The 21713-nt window shown below is 42.8% G+C and overlaps 1 protein-coding gene across 1 annotated transcript in view; it reads left to right on the top strand.

Annotated features, from left to right (window-relative positions):
* plch2a (phospholipase C, eta 2a) overlaps positions 1-21713 on the top strand; it is a 315314-nt gene that overhangs the window by 33340 nt on the left and 260261 nt on the right. Inside the window, exon 3 of the mRNA XM_069918573.1 lies at positions 4257-4324. The gene's annotated coding sequence lies outside the window, so the exon portion shown is untranslated. The remainder of the gene's footprint in view (positions 1-4256; positions 4325-21713) is intronic.

The following is a 21713-nucleotide window of genomic DNA, read 5'->3' on the forward strand; positions in this document are numbered from 1 at the left end:
ACTCTATATATTTTCCTCTAAATACGGATACATTCATGTATACACACTATATATATACACACATATACCCCTTTACACACATATATATAGTTCGTGGTCATTTTTACTCTCATTACATGTCTTCATCTCTCTGCTTGTTTTGTAGTTGTTCTGCAAATTTCCTTGCTTCCTCTGGATCTGAGAATAGTCTGTTTTGTTGCCCTAGAATAACTATTTTAAGTACCGCTGGGTACTTTAACATAAATTTATATCCTTTTTTCCATAAGATCGTTTTTGCTGTATTGAACTTCTTCCTCTTCTTCAGGAGTTCAAAACTTATGTCTGGATAGAAAAAAATTTTTTGACCTTTATATTCCAGTGGCTTTTTGTCCTCTCTTACTTTCTTCATTGCTTTCTCCAATATATTTTCTCTTGTTGTATATCTTAAGAATTTTACTAAAATGGATCTTGGTTTTTGCTGTGGTTGTGGTTTTGGGGGTAAAGTTCTATGTGCCCTCTCTATTTCCATTTCTTCCTGTAGTTCTGGTCTTCCTAGGACCCTGGGGATCCCATCTTTTAGAAATTCTCTCATATTCTTGCCTTCTTCATCTTCCTTAAGGCCCACTATCTTTATATTATTTCTTATATTATAGTTTTGTATTATATCTATCTTCTGAGCTAACAGCTCCTGTGCCTCTTTAACTTTTTTATTAGATTCTTCTAATTTCTCTTTTAAGTCTTCTACTTCCATTTCTACAATTGTTTCTCGTTCTTCCATATTTTCCACTCTTTTTCCTATCTCTGATATGGCCATTTCCATTTTATTCATTTTTTCTTCTGCATTCTTAATTCTTCTTTTTATCTCATTAAATTCTTGTAATTGCCATTCTTTCACTGATTCCATATATTCTTTCAGCTGTGGAGATCGACTCCGCAGCTGTTCCCCCCTCCCGTCAGTGTGTTTCTTTTCATGCGCGGTTGTGCACTTTTACTCGGCTCTGCGCGCCATTTTTGTAGTCCCGAGCCCGGGACTTCCACTGACCTGCAGGAGCGGGCTTCTCTCTCTGCGGTGGGCCTCTTCGGACAGGTAAGGCCTTCACTTTCATCTTCCGACATTCTTTCTTCCTCTTTTCTTCCCGTTGGTTTTGACTTTTCTCTCTTCGCTGCTCTTTTCTTCTCACCTTTATTTTTACTTTATTATAAATTTTAATCTTGTACCTTTGTGCTTTGTGTGTTTTTTTTAAACTTTTCGGGAGAGGGCTGGAATTCCCTGACTGGCCACTACTCCATCACGTGACTCCTCCCCAGTACGTCCTAAGATGATGGCACCTGGGTAACCATGAGGTGGCTGTGTTATCTGTTGAGTACCTGCCAGCTCAACTGCTCTCCGCAGATTGAGTTCCCCTTGTTCTAAAAGTCTTTGGCGGATGTAGTTCGACCTGATCCTGATCAGGTCCTCAGTGAACTCGGCAGAAGTCATGGCCTTGCATTCACAGGCCCTTCTGAGGGCTTGCAGGGCTTGAAGGTACTCAGTGTTCAACTCATTGGGTGCCTGGCATAGAAAACGTTGATCTTCCACAAGTACTGGCCTTTAAGAATGTCCATGGTGTCCTGGTACAACGTGGTCTCCATGATCATGGATGTCGACTCGGGAGTGCAGTACCTGCAATTTATCGGTCTCTGACCGCACGATGGCTGAAGGTGCCTTCAGGAATGCTTCAAAGTAGCGTAGCTAGAGTTCCAAGTTGATAGAAGCGTCAGGTGATTCAAGGCCGATTTCCAACTTTTTTGGCTTCAGGATCTGCTCCATTGGCCAAAATTTTAGTGAATAAAATTTGTGCACCATCAATCACTCAAAAGACTGAGGTTGAGACAAATTCATGTAACAGTGGTTTACCACAGGGGGCATTGGTGTCCCCATATCAGGTAGTGATGCAGCCAGTCAGCACACTTTCCACCACACATCTGTAGATGTGCATTCTCCTATAATGTTAACGACAGGAAGAAACATGTTTGGTACAGATTAAGGTTCTCAGTACTTTGGACGAAATCTTCCATCTCAGAAATGAGAGATTTCAGTGTAGCAAGGCAGACATGAACATTAATTCTCAGTAAAATCCTCACATTCATGAAAGATTGGTAAAAATTAACAGGAAATGACTAATGTTTTAATAGGGTTTTGTAAGTGTAGGATTTTGAAAGGAAAAGCTTGAGAGAGATTTCTTGTTTATGCAGATAGTGTACAACATATGGACCTTAAGCGCAACGTAAATTCCTTTGCTGTGCAGTATATTTTACAGAGTAATGAGAATTGTCAGCACACAAATAGACCACAGGCCGTTTAATCACAGCGTAATACAAAACATACTGTTCACTCAGGCATGAAGATGAGCGTCTCAACTGATTTGATAGCAGAATTTCCAATGGTGGAAATGACTCGTGATTCACAGGTCGATAAGAGTCATTTGGACTTCTTTCTCCCTCAGTAATCCATGCCTGTTGTGTGGGAAGAGAAAGGTTTGGTGAGTTTGGATACAGGTAGAACTCCGGAAGGATCTTTATTAAAACACACGATAACACAGACTGATAATCTCAATCACTAAACAATCTCAACAGACTTAACACTACCGACACTAGCAATTGTGTACAAACTTATAACAAACCAAGGATTATAATACACTACCCGTCATTCCTTGTCTAGTGTGGGCATGGTTCCAATGCTATCTAACAGCCCCGATCCCTGTTTAATGCACCTTACGAAGAACTCCTTCAGCATTGTCCACAGTTTGCAACCTGGAGTAGAAAAGGGTTTGTCTCAGGACTGGAACAAAAGAGAGAGCGACTGCACGTGGTGGACTTTTGTAATTCAATAAGCTGGAGGGTCCAGCCCAGGTGATCACTAGTGATTAAAGGGGCCAATGGTCACGTGTGCACCAATGGATGGATAGAATCCAATCTTGATTGGCGGGTGATGGCAGACGGAGGGGTCATGTGACCCTTCACAATCCACATTCCCACCAGGTTCCAGACAGAAGGTTGCATGACCCTCTACAATGCCCAAATAGATAACAGAGCCATGAATCTCCTCAAGCTGGGTCACAGTTTATGACAAAGAAAGTGATATAACCCAATGGAATTATCCAGCAGTTTGAGAGAATAGTGGCCTTCAGCTCATTTATCTTCTTGCATAGATTTATTGTTGAAAATGTAAGAGTCCTTGGCTCAACAATTAATTACAATACATAAATTGATTGACAACGTAGCCACACAAGCTTCTACAAGCACAAAACAGTTAACAAAAACAAATTATAGCTTGCCTTCCTATGTTTGACATAGCAAAATATTAACTTCCAATAATGTATGCACAAGGACATCAATAACCCAATAAGCACAAATACTTTTCAAGCTCATGCCATTTTTAAAAAAAGCCTTTTTTCTAGCAAAATGGATGATCTTACATTCTTCTACATCTCATCTGCCATGTCCTTAACCTATCTTTAAACTCTTTATCCTCCCAACTCACTTTGTCACGCAGCTTAACTTCATCGGCATACGATACTTTTTAAAAATATTTTATTTATTCAACAAATAAAATGTCAAAAATTAAGAACATTACAACATAGCTACATAATAAAAAATTAACAAATATATGTTGAAAATCTAAAAAAACCTAAAATCTAAAAACTAAAAAAAACTACAAATTACAAAAAAAATCATAGTGACTCCCCCCAAGTTAATCTAATCCCAAAACTAATATATAAAATATTTTTTGTAAATAATTACAAATAATTAAATCAGATTGCATCAGTTTACACTCAAAGACCTCAAAAATATCGTAAAATGATTATATTTTTGGGGAAAACTTCACTGATCAATAAAAAAAATTATAAATTCATAATTTTAACTTAATTATTTTTGCATACAGACCTCAAATTTGCAAGAGTAAAAAATATTTATCCTTTAAATTATTTGCAATTTTTTTCTGATGGAATACAACTTTGAATTTAAGCATACGATAAATTCCTGAATTCAAGCCATTAATATTATAGATCATTAAACGTTGGGGTCCCTGCACTAAAATCTGTGGCACTCCACTAGTCTCAACTTCCCAACTTCATGTGGGACCTTCTAAAAGTCCAAATACACTACTTCTGCTGGTTTGTTCTTACCTATTCTAATATTCTCTTATTTATTTTGAGGTTATAGATTTGTCAAAGATAATTTCCCTTTCACAAATCCATGTTGAGTCTGTCCAATTCTCTTCATTTCTTTTCCAGATGACCCTCCGTCTCTTCCTTACCGATAGATTCGAGCATCCTTCCTACTCTTGTGGTCAGGCCAACAGGTTTGCTTTTCCATTTTCCTACCTCCCTCTTTCCTTAAATAGTGCTTTCCAAACTACGAGAACCATTTTGGAACCCAAGCAGTTTTAGAATATGACATTCAATATACTGCTTCAAAAAAGGTCTGCTTGGAGATTTATTGGCTTTCAAACCCATCAATTTTACTTATGCCACTTTTAACAGATGATAATATTAGTTATTTATTCCTGCTGCATTTGTAGTTATCCATTATTTCCAGGCTATTTTTATGACTCATGTACATACTGTAGGCACAAAGTTAGTTTAATTTCTTTTGCCACCATATCCCAATATAATTTACCTTGTCGTCGTCTGTAAGGGATCAATATTAACTTTGACTAATCTTTTTCACGGTTAGCGTAGAGCAGTAGTTCTCAACCTTTCTCTTTCCACTCACGTACCATTTTCAGTAATCCCTATGCCATCGGTGGTCTGTGATTAGTAAGGGATTGCTTAAGGTGATATATGAGTGGGTAGGGAAGGTTAAGAATCACTGCTCTCGACCCAATTGTTACTGAAATATTTTACTTGAGAAAAATTGTCATTGGCCCATTTCCTTTGGAGTTATGAAACCGTGAACATAAAGAGTCAATTAGGAACAATGAAAACAGTGGTTTTCAAACTTTTTCTTTCCACCCACATACCACCTTAAGCAAACCCTTACTAATAACAGAGCGCCTATGGCATAGGAATTACTTAAAGTGGTATGTGAATGGAAAGAAAAAGGTCGAGAACCACTGGCGTAGAGGTTAGCACAATGCTGTTACAGCTCCAACAACCCAGGTTCGAATCTGGCACTGTCTATTTGTACCTTCTCCCCGTGTCTGTATGGGTTTTTTCCGAGTGCTCTAGTTTCCTCCCACTCTTCAAAACGGACTGGGGTTGTTGGTTAATTGGTGTATTTGGGGGCACAGGCTCATGAGCCGGAAGGGCCTGTTACTGTGCTGTACATCTAAATTAAAATTTTACATATTGTAGAGCTCGTCGAAAGAATCAAAGACTTGTTGATCCAAACCAAGGCTTTTATTAGCAAAAGACAGGAGCTTTTCACAGGTGGCCGACCAGTCCGGAATGATCTGACCTGGCTAGGGACACAACCCTTTAAGGCCCAGACAGTAGGCGTGGCTTAGCTCTCAGCCAATCGCTGTAAGCACAGTCTAGATACTGTAACTATATACACTATATACATTGGTGATAGATCTGTACTATCACATTCACCCCTTCTTGGAGAACTGACCCTGGAAAAAAAAACAAAAAAAACGAGGGAGAGAATGAAAGGAAGGGGTAGGTTAAGGACTGTAACGGTCAGGGGGTCTGAACATCCGGCGTGACCGCCGTGGTGCCGGGATTGGGGTCGCTGGAGTGGTGTTGTCAGCGGGCTCGTCGGGTGCAACCGCTCCTTCGCTCAGTTCCCCAGTCATGTTGTCGACAGGGTGGCCCGGGTCGTTTGGGGTGCTGTTGGTCCTTCTGTTGCGGCACGGGGCCTGGGGAATAAAGGGTTGGGAAAGGTTGGGTTGGGGGGTTTGCTGTGTCTACCGCGTCCTGAGCTAGGTCCCGCACCGAAACAGTGTCCTCCCGCCCGTCTGGGAACTCAACGTAGGCGTAATGCGGGTTCGCGTGGAGTAGAGTCACTCGGTCGACCAAGGGGTCGTTCTTTGAGTGCCGGACGTGGCGTCGCAAAAGGACGGGGCCAGGGACGGTGAGCCATGCCGGTATAGTGGTTCCTGATTCGGATTTCCTCAGGAAAAGGAACATCCTTTCGTGGGGGGTAGCATTTGTTGCGGTACATAGGAGGGAGCGGATGGAGTGTAAGGCACTAGTGAGAACCTCCTGCCAGTGAGAGGTGGGGAGACCTTTAGACCGGAGTGCCAGTTTAACCGCTCTCCATATGGTGGCATTCTCCCTCTCGACCTGGCCGTTACCACGTGGGTTATAGCTCGTGGTCCTGCTTGAAGCAATACCACACTCCAGAAGGTACTGTTGCAGCTCTGCGCTCATGAATGAGGACCCCCTATCACTGTGGATGGAATTGGGGTACCCGAAAATGGCGAAAATACTGTGAAGGGCCTGTATCACTGAGATGACAGTGGTGTCTGGGCAGGGCACAGCGAACGGGAAGCGTGAGTACTCGTCGATGGCCGTAAGGATGTAGGTATTACGGTTGGTCGATGGTAGGGGCCCCTTAAAGTCTACGCTAAGACGCTCGAAGGGGCAGGTGGCTTTGATAACGTGGGAGTTATCTGGACGGAAGAAGTGGGGCTTGCATTCAGCGCACACCGAACAGGCTCGGCTCATGGAGCGGATCTCCTTGACTGCGTAGGGTAGGTTGCGCGCCTTCACAAAGTGGGCAAACCTAGTGACCCCTGGATGACAGAGCGCCTCATGGAGTTTCTGTAGTCTGTCCATCTGTATGCTGGCGCACGTCCCCCTGGAGAGCGCGTCAGGCGGGTTGTTGAGCTTACCAGGCCGGTACAGGATGTAAAGGTGGAGAGTTCGATTCTCCATCTGGCGATTTTGTCGTTTTTTATCTTACCATGCTAGGGTGAGTATCTGGTTGGCCGCGGCGGGTCCCCAGTCGGTCGTGGTGGCCGCATCGGCGGCGGCGTAGGCAGCAGCAGACGGGGAGCGGGCAGCAGCAGCGGTAGCGTCGGCCCCAGGGGTGGCTGTGGTGGCGGCAGCAGCAGCGGTTGCCACAGTCAGGACCGAGACCGGGTCGAGTGTTCCGCACGGGGGCGAGAGGCGGGCCAACACCATTATTGCGAGGGTGGGCTTCCCCTTCCGGGTTCGGCATATCCGTGACGTCAGGCGTTGCCGTGCAGGGGAGCCCTCGCTCTCATTGGACGAGAGCTCTGGGGAAGAAGAGTTTGAATGGGATAGTGGCGATTGGGCTTCACACGAGGCAATGTGTTTGCCGGCGGCCATTTTAGACCTACAGACTGCAGCAAAGTGGCCCTTTTTAAGGCACTTGGGCACCTGGCTTTTCTTGCTGGGCACTGGGACCTGCTGTGCTTGTCCCTCCCGCAGAAATAACATTTTGGGTTCGCATGGGGCAGTGTAGCAGCAGCCGACAGGCCGTCAGTATCTCGGGGGGTGGTAGGGTAGAAGGGCACCCTACTCACATCAGAACGTGGGGTCCAGTCCCTAGAGAACTCGGTGGACTTTAAGGCTGCATCCTCCATTGTGATTGCAATCCGGGCCACGTCCTCTAGTTTTTCTACCCCTTGCTCGAGCAAGCGCAGCCTCACTTCGTTCGATCGGAGCCTGGCCACAAAGGCATCCCGGACGAGATCGTTTGTGATCTCGGCAGCAGTTTTGTCCACACAGTTACAGTCCTTGCCCAATGCCTTTAATACTTGTAAATATGCCCTGCTGGACTCACCGGGCTGTTGCTTCCTCGACGCAAGCACGAGCCGGGCATGAACTCTGTTCACCGGTTGATCATACAGTCCTTTCAGTACCTTTATGGCTGCGGTGTAAGTGGTCTCATCCTGGATGTTCTCGTAGACTCTCAAGGACACCTGAAGGCTGTAGCTGACTGTGGGTCGATATCAAGTTTTTCTGGCCGAGTTAAACGCTCCATCCCTTTCAAAAAAATTTATTTTTGCTAATAAAATTGTAGAGCTCGTTGAAAGAATCAAAAGACTTGTTGATCCAAACCAAAGCTTTTATTAGCAAAAGACAGGAGCTCTTCACAGGTGGCCGACCAGTCCGGAATGATCCGACCTGGCTAGGGACACAACCCTTTAAGGCCCAGACAGTAGGGGTGGCTTAGCTCTCAGCCAATCGCTGTAAGCACAGTCTAGATACTGTAACTATATACACTATATACATTGGTGATAGATCTGTACTATCACACATATCTAGAAATTTCTGCGGTTTTATTTGATAGAATACTCATATTTTTGATCATTCTTTGTTGAATTCTAAAACTTTTCCAATCCTCAGGCTTGCTGCTCATTTTGGCAACATTATAGCCTTTCAATTTAATGCTATTTTTAATTTGTTAGCTGTGAAGGACTATTCATGTTGGACTGTTGGGCCTTAAAGAGAAATGTCAGTTCTTTGAACGATAGCTATTACTTGTTTATTGCCATGCCTTATAATATAATTTTCAATCTACCACAGCCAGCTCTTGCACCACCATTTCACAATCTACCTTGTTTAGACTTAATACTCTGGTTTCAGATTGGACTAAAGTACTTTCAGTAATTATACAAAATTCCACCATTTTATGACCCTCTTCCCCAAAGGTCCTACAGCTACCAGGTTATTAACGAACTGTTTCTTGATGCACAATACTGTCACATACACTTCATAAATTCAACCTCTATACTAGTCCCATTGTGTATATTAAAAATAACTTTAGTTTAAAGCCCCATGTGATTATTGTAGCATCTTTAGTACGGCTCCCTCTACAATCCTGAGTTATACTGTGCCCTACAGTGCCCCTTCAGTTTTGGGGACTGGATGCCATTTTCATCGATGGTTTCTATCCCATTGCTTTTTCTTAGCTGACCCAAAGTGAGGCTTCTAAATGTTTTAGGTACACCCTGACTTACGACCGTAATTGGGTCCAAAGGATCGGTTGTATCTTGAAATGGATGTAAGTCAGAATTTTGCCCGTGTGCATGGAGTTTTAAAGCAAACTTTTTTTCATCATAGATTTGATGATAATAGCTTTAAGCTTCCTGAATTTGTCAATCAACCTTGGAAAATCTTTCCACATTCTGGACCATACTTATCTTGTTAGTTGACGTCCCGGGGCCCATAAGCTGGGCGCGGCCATCTTGATTCTTTTTCACATGCGTGAGTCTTCAGGTGGCGCATGCACAGTGGATTTGCGTATTGGAGTTTGGTTGGCACATGCGCGTGAGTTAAATGCCCTGACAATATTGATTTTGCGCCCTTAACTCTTGCGCATGCACCAACCAAATTCCAGTAAGCAAAACCACTGAGTATGCGCCAACCAAAAACTCACACATGTGCACAGGAATCAAGATGGCCACGCCCAGTCTAAGGACCAGGGGATGCCGACTAACAAGGTAAGTACGCACATTTTGGTTCTTACATGCCCTGTATCCTGTTAGCTTGTCATAAACTGCATAATTTTTATATTTTTTTCTTTTTAAATTTGCAGATGGATGTAAATTGCATATGTTGTAATTGGGGAGTACCTATACTACTTAATTGCCTTGCCATCAAGATTGAAAATAGTGGAATAAAAAATGATGTGGTTCCATGGCTGGAAAATTAGCTAAGTAACAGGGAAGAGTAGGATGAAATTATGTTTCTCGTACCAGCAGAAATCTTCAGTGAAGTCACCCAGGGAAGATGAAGAAATGACTTGGATGATGAATTTTCAAATCTGTAATGACTCAAAATTTGATGGCAGTGCAGATTATATCTTGAAGCAAAACAGTGCGAAGGAGTACTCGGCAGCTGTAAGATCTTTGAATGGTTTTCATCAATAGGAGTTATTGCTCCTGGAGACAGAAGAATCAATAAGATGATTGCGGGAACTTGGAAGATTTCTGAGCTGCTCTGATGAGGAGGATAAGCCCCAGTGAATTCTGCAGGTAGATTGAGGAAAACTTTAAAACACTTAAATGGAGAATGAAAAATTCTCAGGACAATAGCAGGGGAGTGGGTAATTGGATAGGCCTTGGAAAGAGGGTGATGCACTGTGCTTCTTTGAATGGAGTGCAAGAGAATGTGGCCTCTCTCGTCTCTGTATATTAGCACCCCTGATGTCAGGTTGCTCCTAGAATTAAAAAAAAACCTCTCTGATTATACGGCCTCTGTCTTACTGTCAAATCGCAGCATTTGTGCTTGTAAATTAATCTGAGACACTAGCAGGTTCTCCCAGTTACTCAGTGAAGCAGTTGCACCGTTAATGATTCAGACCAAAGATCAAGGCATCATGGTTAGCGCATTTTGTTACAGTGCCAGCGACGACCTGGGTTCAGATCCAGCGCTGCCTGTAAGGAATTTTTGTACGTCCTTTCCCCGTGTCTGGGTTTCCTCTGGGTTCTTCGGTTTCCTCCCACCTTTCGAAACATACAGGGCTTGTAGGTGAATTGGGTGTCTCGGGCTCATGGGCCGGAAGGGCCAGTTACTGTGCTGTATGTCTAAATTTAAAAGTGAAACAGAGATTTGAGAGAATCTTTCTGCAAAGAAGAGAAATGTCCCTTGGGTAAGTCAGAAAGCTGGAGTGGAGTTTAGATAACCTGCAGAGGAAGAAAGAAGGAGAAATAAAGGGTGATTCATTCCACCCTCCCAATATCTGAAGATCAGCTCTTGTTGGCTCCAGCTAGTGAATTCACAGAGGCAATAGATAAGGTGGAAATGCCAAAGGAACCAGCCTGCAGTGAGGTAGGTTTCCTGTAGCAAGGATTCTGTCATGTTAGCTGTAGATAGGTTTATGAGGAAAGTGGTGCTGAGCTATAACATCAGCCATGATCCATGATCTTCCCCAATGACAGAGCAAACACAAGAGCTGAATGCACACCCCGACTTCTGTTCCTAATTCTCAAATTGTTTCTGGCAGCAGGAGGGCCAGTAAGCAAGGGTCATGGAAATAAGCTGATCAGAGAAAGCCAGGGGAAGTGCACTGCAGATTATTGGAAACATGAAGGAACATTCTCAGCAGTAACTTTCAAGGAAATATGGGATAATTACTTGGGAATGTAAATGTACAAGCCCCTGGAAAAATGGGAATGTAAAAGTACAGGCCGACACGAAGTAGGAATAATGTCTTCATCTGTGTGGCATCATTTGAATTTTCAGAGAACAACTTTCTCAACCACAGAACTTCTAAAGGCACTTCTTACCCAAGGAACTGTCTTGTGTTCTGTGATAGAAGCAATCAGTATTTGCATGGCAATCAAAATGACATCACTTTTAGGGTTGACTGAGGGACAAATGTTGCCAACATTAACTCTTCTTGTACCCACTCACTGCTTTGTTTGGAATAACATGACCAAACACTGTGATGTGCAGAAACAGTGGCTCGAAGAAGGCCTCCGCCATCCCCTCCTCACTCCCTGAACAGACTTCCTCCATCCCCCACCAACCACCTCCTGACAGTCCATCTCCCCCCTCCCAAACAGACCTCCTCCATTCCCACACCAACCCCCCTGCCCAAAGACAGATCTCATCCAGCACCTCTCCCCTCTGACAGACCTTATCCAGTATACTCTTTGAAGAGCCATCACCCCAGATCATGTACTCTAAATGTGAATCTCCCATCCACCCTCTCTCCATTCCTCTTCTCCTTTACCCCTCTCTCATCTACACTCTCCTCTCATTCTTCTGGTCTCCATTTACTCTCACTACTCAACATAACCCCGGGTAGCCAATATCTTCCAAACATATTGAATAACTCCTCACCTAAATAATAACCATCTGGACACTCTAAATCAGAGGTTCTCAATCTTTTTCTTTCCACACATACCACTTTAAGTATTTCCTATGCTATAGATGCTCTTTTTGCATCGTACCTAATTGACTCGTTATGTGCACAGTTTCATAACTCCAGAGGAAATGGGCCAGTGATAATTTTTCTCAAGCAAAATATTTCAGTAACAATTGGGTCTAGAGCAGTGATTTTCAACCTTCCCTTCCCACCCACGTACTACCTTAAGCAATCCCTTACTTCTTTCTTTGGCTTGGCTTCGCGGACGAAGATTTATGGAGGGGGTAAAAGTCCACGTCAGCTGCAGGCTCGTTTGTGGCTGACAAGTCTGATGCGGGACAGGCAGACACGGTTGCAGCGGCTGCAGGGGAAAAATGGTTGGTTGGGGTTGGGTGTTGGGTTTTTCCTCCTTTGCCTTTTGTCAGTGAGGTGGGCTCTGCGGTCTTCTTCAAAGGAGGTTGCTGCCCGCCAAACTGTGAGGCGCCAAGATGCACGGTTTGAGGCGATATCAGCCCACTGGCGGTGGTCAATGTGGCAGGCACCAAGAGATTTCTTTAGGCAGTCCTTGTACCTTTTCTTTGGTGCACCTCTGTCACGGTGGCCAGTGGAGAGCTCGCCATATAACAAGTCTTGGGAAGGCGATGGTCCTCCATTCTGGAGACGTGACCCACCCAGCGCAGCTGGATCTTCAGCAGCGTGGACTCGATGCTGTCGACCTCTGCCATCTCGAGTACTTCGACGTTAGGGATGAATGCGCTCCAATGGATGTTGAGGATGGAGCAGAGACAACACTGGTGGAAGCGTTCTAGGAGCCGTAGGTGATGCCGGTAGAGGACCCATGATTCGGAGCCGAACAGGAGTGTGGGTATGACAACGGCTCTGTATACGCTTAACTTTGTGAGGTTTTTCAGTTGGTTGTTTTTCCAGACTCTTTTGTGTAGTCTTCCAAAGGCGCTATTTGCCTTGGCGAGTCTGTTGTCTATCTCATTGTCGATCCTTGCATCTGATGATATGGTGCAGCCGAGATAGGTAAACTGGTTGACCGTTTTGAGTTTTGTGTGCCCGATGGAGATGTGGGGGGGCTGGTAGTCATGGTGGGGAGCTGGCTGATGGAGGACCTCAGTTTTCTTCAGGCTGACTTCCAGGCCAAACACTTTGGCAGTTTCCGCAAAGCAGGACGTCAAGCGCTGAAGAGCTGGCTCTGAATGGGCAACTAAAGCGGCATCGTCTGCAAAGAGTAGTTCACGGACAAGTTTCTCTTGTGTCTTGGTGTGAGCTTGCAGGCGCCTCAGATTGAAGAGTCTGCCATCCGTGCGGTACCGGATGTAAACAGCGTCTTCATTGTTGGGGTCTTTCGTGGCTTGGTTCAGCATCATACTGAAGAAGATTGAAAAGAGGGTTGGTCCAAGAACACAGCCTTGCTTCACGCCATTGTTAATGGAGAAGGGTTCAGAGAGCTCATTGCTGTATCTGACCCGACCTTGTTGGTTTTCGTGCAGTTGGATAATCATGTTGAGGAACTTTGGGGGACATCCGATGCGCTCTAGTATTTGCCAAAGCCCTTTCCTGCTCACGGTGTCGAAGGCTTTGGTGAGGTCAACAAAGGTGATGTAGAGTCCTTTGTTTTGTTCTCTGCACTTTTCTTGGAGCTGTCTGAGGGCAAAGACCATATCAGTTGTTCCTCTGTTTGCGCGAAAGCCGCACTGTGATTCTGGGAGAATATTCTCGGCGACACTAGGTATTATTCTATTTAGTAGAATCCTGGCGAAGATTTTGCCTGCAATGGAGAGCAGCGTGATTCCCCTGTAGTTTGAGCAATCTGATTTCTCACCTTTGTTTTTGTACAGGGTGATGATGGTGGCATCACGAAGGTCCTGAGGTAGTTTTCCTTGGTCCCAACAAAGCTTGAAAAACTCATGCAGTTGCAAACAAGCGTTGCATCACCCTCATCAGTGTCTATGCTCCAACCCTCCAGGCGGAACCAGCAGAAAAGGACAAGTTCTACACCGACCTGCGCAACCTCATCCAACGCACCCCTACAGCCGACAAGGTTGTCATCCTTGGCGACTTCAACGCTCGCATCGGCAAAGACTCAGAAACCTGGCCTGGAATCCTGGGCAAGCATGGCGTCGGCAAGTGCAACGACAATGGGCGCCTCCTGTTGGAGCTCTGCGCAGAACAGCGGCTTGTCATTACAAACACCCTTTTTCAGCAGAGGGATAGCCTTAAGACTACCTGGATGCATCCCCGATCCAAACACTGGCACCTCCTGGACTACATCCTGGTGCGAGAAAGTGACAAACGAGATGTGCTCCACACCAGGGTCATGCCCAGCACGGAATGCCACACTGACCACCGGCTGGTTTGCTGCAAGCTCAACCTTCACTTCAAGCCAAAGCCCAGGAACAGTAAAGCCCCCAGAAAGAGGTTCAATGTTGGAAACCTGCAGTCAGACGAAGCGAGAGGAAACTTCCAGGCAAACCTCAAAGCAAAGCTCGACGATGCAACCCGCCTCACGGACCCGTCCCCTGAAACCCTCTGGGATCAGTTGAAGACTACCATACTGCAATCCACTGAAGAGGTACTGGGCTTCTCCTCCAGGAAAAACAAGGACTGGTTTGACGAAAACAGCCAGGAAATCCAGGATCTGCTGGCAAAGAAGCAAGCTGCCCACCAGGCTCACCTTACAAAGCCGTCCTGCCCAGAGAAGAAACAAGCCTTCCGTCGCGCATGCAGCCATCTTCAGCGCAAAGTCCAGGAGATCCAAAATGAGTGGTGGACTAGCCTCGCCAAACGAACCCAACTCATTGCGGACATTGGCGACTTCAGGGGTTTCTACGAGGCTCTAAAGGCTGTGTACGGCCCCTCACCCCAAGTCCAAAGCCCGCTGCGCAGCTCAGACGGCAAAGTCCTCCTCAGCGACAAGATCTCCATCCTCAACCGATGGTCAGAACACTTCCAATCTCTTTTCAGTGCCAACCGCTCAGTCCAAGATTACGCCCTGCTCCAGCTCCCTCAACAGCCCCTAAGGCTAGAGCTGGATGAGGCCCTCACCCAGGATGAGACATATAAGGCAATCGAACAACTGAAAAGTGGCAAAGCAGCAGGTATGGATGGAATCCCCCCAGAGGTCTGGAAGGCTGGCGGCAAAACTCTGCATGCCAAACTGCATGAGTTTTTCAATCCCTTACTAGTCACAGAGCATAAGGATTACTTACAGTGGTATATGAGTGGAAAGAAAAAAGTTGAGAGCCACTGCTCTAAATACACCGATATCAGCCTGCATCTTTGTGTTATTTATTTGATGACAGGACTCTATCGGGTCTGGTAACATCCCATCCACTGATTTATATTGTATGACATGCATTAACAAATTATCTGAGACGTTGGGCCAAATCGGTGTGTCCCACAAACTTTGTGACACAGTTCTTACTCATTCCATTGACACTCCTTTCTCTTTATGTGTCTACCTAATTTTCTCTTAACTGCATCTGTCTTTCTGTTCCTCCTAAATATGTTACTCCCATGAGTACTTGTGACTCAGGGGCCTCATGACTGAAGGTTCCAATTAATTCTCAGTATCAGCTTCCTCAGTGGTTGGGGATGAATTCTTCACTCAAGCAGATGGTGAGCCAATGAATCTGCCCCCTGTCCTGTGAAGGAAAATCCTGTTGGCTTGGAAATTGTCCTCACACCAGGCAGCTGTTCAGTGAGTTCCCTCCCTTCATTGTGCCTCTGGGAGTGGCCCACCCTCCTCTGCACCCACTCAGTGCTTGAACATCAGTCTCTTGGTCTGTTCCCAAGAATGGTGGTGCCTGTGTTCGGCAGCAGCCACTAGGTGTTATAGACTCTGGGGGAGTAACAGAGGTGTAAGGTGCTCAGAATTACTTTTCTACAAGAATGGAAATAAATAAACTTGGAAAAGACAGGCCAGTTCGTCGAAAATCTGTTGTGTGGAAATGCTATCATCTGTCATTTGGGACAGAGTCACTGAACGTTTAGACTAGCCTACAGGTCACCTTGTTTATCCTCCCAATCAGGGTCATGCAAAGCCGTGGATTGCAGATGGTGGATGGTTTTTACAAGCAAACTCTACAAATTGGTATTTATGGTTGTAAAACTAAAAACTCTGGGCAAATGAATCTGCTGATCAATGACCAGGGTGACCCGTCCAGTATAGACACTCCAACTGAAGAAGGCAACGGGAAACCACTTCAGTATTTTTCCCTTGAGTATTCATGAGCTCAACATCGACTATGGACTCAGCTCTAAAGATGGAGGCTTCACTGAAGGAGAACAGGGGAGGAAACAACTACAGTTTGGAGAGTCATAGATCATGATAGATGGAGAGACATGATCACCCACGCTGAATGACAAGGCACCTGAATGATGATGAATGATGTTTTATTACATGACATTAAGTAGGATCTGATCTTCTCCTTAACTGCCAGTTCCACACTTTACATTATTGCCTCTGTCAATGTTTCACCTGACTTCCCAACTAGTTTTATTGTATTTCTCATATCTACGTCCATGGCTCTGGAGAAATCTATATTTCTTATCCCCTCCTTGATATTAGGTCAGCCGTCAGGTTTCCCTGTCCTGGAGTAAGGACCTCCAGTGGGTTTAGCCTTCCTGACAGTTATAAGGTCTCAGTTCTGGTATTATCCTTGTGAACCTTTTTCAACCTCATTCTTGTCACCACTGCCTTCCTGTTCTGAGCTGTACTCAGTGTCTCTGTAAAATATCCGTTGAGTTTCCAATGGATTTGAACGAAGTAGGCAGCTGGATCAGCCTATCACGCCTGTTGAAACTGAAGGAAGGATTGTTTCCAAGGACAAGCTCCTGCATGTAAACTGCATGACTCAGACTGGAAAGAATTGCAAAAGTATTTCAGGTGTCGCAGCCTCCTGGGCACCTCATTCGCCTGGAGTACAGTTTAGGTATTCGCCCCCTTTGCTCGACGTCTCACTGCTGGGGTACCGGCCCCCTCAGTACCATAGTTCAGACGGTGGGGTCAGTGTCAGTGGCCATTACCAGAGTTTGCTTCTGAGGTAACCACCCACTGCACCCACTCCATTGTCTCATCTGCAATTGGGAATCAGCATTCAGGTTAATGTCCACCTCCCATGGAGAACTGAAGCCCACCTGAAATAAGCTAACTTACCCAACTTGATCTCAATAGCACAGCAAACTAAGCATGTACGCTGGAGACTGCAGTCTCTGCCAAGTGTTGTCTTTGTAACGTGATACCCACAGGCACTTCCACAGCTGGGGTAAGCGAGGCTGTAGCCTGTGAGATGTGCACTCCATCTGCTATTTTCTCAAGGCTTCTGTGTGAACCTCTCCCACTGGTCATGGCTGGGCACCTGGTTGGTTCGGTCCTGGACAATTTCCCTCTGAGGGTCTCTGATCAGCTTTGTCTCATTTGTAATCCTTTGAATAAAGACCACTGGACGAGTGTGAAACATGGAAGTCAGCAGAAGCTGTGATTGTAGTAATAACACCAAAATGCTGGACCAACTCAGCTGGTCTCGCAGAGTCCACAGGAGATAAAGATATATAACTTGCATCTCAGGCCTGAGTCCTTCTTCAAGGTATGAGTAAAAAGCCAACTCATACTTGAAGAAGGTTTCAGTCCTGAAACGTGGGTAATATATCATTACCTCCTGAGTTGCTCCAGCATTTACTATGTTTTTACTTGTAACCACTGGGTGGTACTCTCTCATCTCCAGCTCTGAGTGGAGTTTGGCTTCAGTGAACTCACCCATCCTTTGACAGGTTTGTTTTAGACCCCAGGATTCTCTACAGCTTTCATCTTCCTTCGGCCGACTGTGGCCCTTGGCTTAGTTGCCAACAGCTTAACCGCAAGGCTGATGGCTTGGGGAACATGGGATAGGTGAAACCTGACCTTGAGCGCTCCTTTATTCAGATTAATGTGGTGAAAACCTGAGGTCCAGGAGTAGAATAAGAGGGTGCCCAATGGAGAAGGTATCTTTTATCCCAAATCTCTGCCCCCTGTGACCAACCACTATCTCAGTCTTATCAATGGGATATATTGTATGTTTTGTTTGAGTTTAGGAGCAGGGAGATTCTGCTGCATCTGTACCAGGGACTGGTGAAACTGCACCTGGAGCACTGCATGCAGTTCTGGTCTCCTTTCTTTTTTTTAATTTTTTTTTTATTTTTCACACTATAAACCACACTGATCAAGATACATACATTTTTCTTTTCAAATATATACAGTGTCGTTTTCTCCCCCCCCCTCTTCCCATCCCACCCTCCCTACCACCCCTCCCATTCATTTAAAGTTCAGAATCTAAGATACATTAAACCCGTCAAACAATGTTGTCACTCAATAAAAATAAACAAGAAGTTCCACTGAGTCAATTCTTTTCATTTCCTTCTCCTTCTGTCATTTTAGGTGGTAGATGTCCCCGGTAGGTTTTCACTATTGTGTTTCATGTATGGCTCCCATATTTGTTCAAATATTGTAATATTATTTCTTAAATTATATGTTATTTTTTCTAGTGGAATACATTTATTCATTTCGATATACCATTGTTGTATTCTCAAGTTATCTTCTAATTTCCAGGCTAACATAATACATTTTTTTGCTACAGCTAGGGCTATCCTAACAAATCTTTTTTGTGCACCATCCAAATCAAGTCCAAATTCTTTGTTTTTTATGTTACTTAGGAGGAAGATCTCTGGGTTTTTTGGTATATTGCTTTTTGTGATTTTATTTAACATGTGGTTTAGATTTTCCCAAAATTTTTTCACTTTCTCACATGTCCAAATTGCATGAATTATTGTTCCCATTTCCTTTTTACAGCAAAAACATCTGTCAGATACTGTTGGGTCCCATTTATTTAACTTTTGAGGTGTAATGTATAGCCTGTGTATCCAGTTATATTGTATCATACGTAACCTCGTGTTTATTGTATTTCTCATAGTTCCAGAGCATAACTTCTCCCATGCTTCCTTCTTTATCTTTATGTTTAAATCTTGCTCCCATTTTTGTTTAGTTTTACCATTTGTTTCCTCATTTTCCTTTGCTTGCAGTTTAATATACATATTTGTTATAAATTTTTTGATTATCATTGTGTCTGTAATCACATATTCAAAATTACTTCCCTCTGGTAACCTCAGACTGCTTCCCAATTTGTCCTTCAAGTAGGATTTCAGTTGGTAGTATGCCAACACTATTTTGAGTTATATTATATTTATCCTTCATTTGTTCAAAGGATAGTAATTTATTTCCTGAAAAGCAATTTTCTATTCTTTTGATCCCTTTTTTCTCCCATTCTCTAAAGGAAAGGTTATCTATTGTAAAAGGGATTAACTGATTTTGCGTCAGTATTTGTTTTGGTAATTGGTAATTTGTTTTATTCCTTTCTACATGAATCTTCTTCCAAATATTGAGCAGATGATGTAATACTGGAGAATTCCTACGTTGTACCAATTTTTCATCCCATTTAAATAATATATGTTCAGGTATCTTCTCCCATATTTTATCTAGTTCTAATCTAATCCAATCTGGCTTTTCCCTTGTTTGATAAAAATCTGATAGGTATCTTAATTGTGCGGCTCTATAATAATTTTTAAAGTTTGGCAGTTGTAAGCCTCCTTGTTTATACCATTCTGTTAATTTATCTAGTGCTATCCTCGGTTTCCCCCCTTTCCATAAAAATTTCCTTATTATTTTCTTTAACTCCTTGAAGAATTTCTCCGTCAAGTGTATTGGCAATGCCTGAAATAGGTATTGTATCCTTGGGAAAATGTTCATTTTAATACAGTTTATCCTTCCTATTAGTGTTAGTGGTAAGTCTTTCCAATGCTCTAAGTCATCCTGTAATTTTTTTCATTAGTGGATAATAATTGAGTTTATATAAATGGCCGAGGTTTTTATTTATTTGTATACCTAGGTATCGTATTGCCTGCATTTTCCATCTGAATGATGATTCTTTCTTAAATTTTGAGAAATCCGCATTATTCATTGGCATTGCTTCACTTTTATTTACGTTAATCTTGTAACCCGACACTTCTCCATATTCCTTCAATTTCTTATGTAATTCTTTTATTGATATTTATGGTTCTGTTAAGTATACTATAACGTCCTCTGCAAATAAACTGATTTTATATTCCTTGTCTTTTATTTTTATCCCTTTTATTTTATTTTCTGTTCTTATCAATTCTGCTAGTGGTTCTATAGCTAACGCGAACAATAAGTGTGATAGTGGGCATCCCTGCCTTGTTGATCTGCTTAAGTTAAATTGCTTTGATACATATCCATTTACTGTCACTTTAACGAATGGCCCCTTATATAATGCTTTAATCCAATTAATATACTTCTCTGGTAAACTGAATTTTTGTAATACTTTGAATAAATAATTCCATTCTACTCTGTCAAAGGCCTTCTCTGCGTCTAAAGCAACTGCTACTGTTGGAGCTTTATTCCCTTCTACTGCATGAATTAAGTTAATAAATTTACAAATATTGTTTGTTGTTCGTCTTTTTTTAATAAATCCAGTTTGGTCTAGATTTACTATTTTTGGTACAGAGTCGGCTAATATGTTTGCTAATAGTTTAGCTATTATCTTATAGTCTGTGTTAAGTAAAGATATTGGTCTATATGACGCTGGTGCGAGTGGATCTTTCCCTGTCTTTGGTATTACTGTAATTATTGCTGTTTTACATGAATCTGGTAAGCTTTGTGTTTTATCAATCTGGTTGATTACTTCCAGGAGGGGAGGAATTAATAAATCTTTAAATGTTTTATAGAATTCTATTGGGAATCCATCCTCTCCTGGTATTTTATTATTTGGTAGTTTTTTTTATTATCTCTTGTATTTCTACTATTTCAAATGGTTCTGTTAATTTATTTTGTTCCTCTATTTGTAATTTTGGTAGTTCAATTTTAGTTAAAAATTCATCTATTTTGTCTTCTTTCCCTTCATTTTCAGTTTGGTATAATTGTTCGTAGAATTCTCTAAAGTTTTCATTAATCTCCGTTGGATTATATGTGATTTGTTTGTCTTTTTTCCTTGATGCCAATACCATTCTCTTAGTTTGTTCTGTCTTAAGCTGCCATGCTAGAATTTTGTGCGTTTTTTCTCCTAGTTCATAATATTTCTGTTTTGTCTTCATTATGTTCTTCTCCACCTTATATGTTTGTAGTGTTTCATATTTTATTTTTTTATCTGCCAATTCTCTTCTTTTAGTTGTGTCTTCCTTCATTGCTAATTCTTTTTCTATTTTTACTATTTCCCTTTCCAACTGCTCTGTTTCCTGATTGTAGTCCTTCTTCATCTTGGTTATTTGCCCTCTGATAAACGCTTTCATTGCGTCCCATAGTATAAACTTATCTTTCACTGATTCCGTATTTATTTCAAAGTACATTTTAATTTGTCTTTCAATGAATTCTACAAAATCCTGCCTTTTAAGTAGCATGGAGTTTAATCTCCATCTATACATTCTTGGAGGGATGTCCTCTAACTCTATTGTCAATATCAGGGGTGAGTGGTCCGATAATATTCTAGCTTTATATTCTGTTTTTCTTACTCTGTCTTCCATACGAGCTGATAACAGGAATAGGTCTATTCTTGAATATGTTTTATGTCTACCCGAATAATATGAATATTCCTTTTCCTTTGGGTGTTGTTTCCTCCATATATCCAAAAGTTGCATTTCTTGCAACGATTTAATTATAAATTTGGTTACTTTGTTCTTTCTGTTAATTTTTTTCCCAGTTTTATCCATGTTTGAATCCAAATTAAGGTTGAAATCCCCTCCTATTATAAGACAACATTTCTAAAACATCAAACATTTTCCTTATTCTCCTATCTAAAATTTCTTTAACCCCACTATCCCCTCCCCTTCATGAGTTGTCCTTTACCTCTTGCGTGTCTGCTATCTTCAAAAAACTATCTTGCATAAATTTTTGATCTTCTTCGTTA

Source organism: Narcine bancroftii, chromosome 2 (assembly GCF_036971445.1).
Source record: "Narcine bancroftii isolate sNarBan1 chromosome 2, sNarBan1.hap1, whole genome shotgun sequence".
NCBI classification, from domain to species: domain Eukaryota; kingdom Metazoa; phylum Chordata; class Chondrichthyes; order Torpediniformes; family Narcinidae; genus Narcine; species Narcine bancroftii.